Below are 349 nucleotides of genomic sequence, written 5' to 3'. Positions count from 1 at the left end.
GTTGCGTGGAGGGCGCCGGTCGGCCAGGTTAGGGGAAAGGGGTGCTCCACTCTCTCCCCGAGCCCCCTGCGTCCTCGGCCGCATCTCCCTTGGGGAGCCTACGCCCCATCTTAACGTGAGACTCTCATTCACTTGCCTCTGCATTCCTCACGGCAACAGTTCTAGGCGCGTCGGGTGGGGTGGGAATAAAGTTTTCCCGAGCTGGTCTGGGAGAGGGCTGGGTTGGGCAGGACCCTCCCAGCCACAGACTTCATGGCTGGACTGTGCCCTCTGCCACCCCGGGGGATCTGCTCTCGGTAGGTGCCAGCCCCGGCGCCGACCGATGGCTGACCCTGCCCGCCCTCTCCCC

The sequence above is a fragment of the Myotis brandtii genome, unplaced genomic scaffold (genome assembly GCF_000412655.1).
Source record: "Myotis brandtii unplaced genomic scaffold, ASM41265v1 scaffold363, whole genome shotgun sequence".
Lineage (NCBI taxonomy): Eukaryota > Metazoa > Chordata > Mammalia > Chiroptera > Vespertilionidae > Myotis > Myotis brandtii.
The sequence above is the reverse complement of the archived record's forward strand: the minus strand, read 5'-3'. Positions refer to the sequence as shown.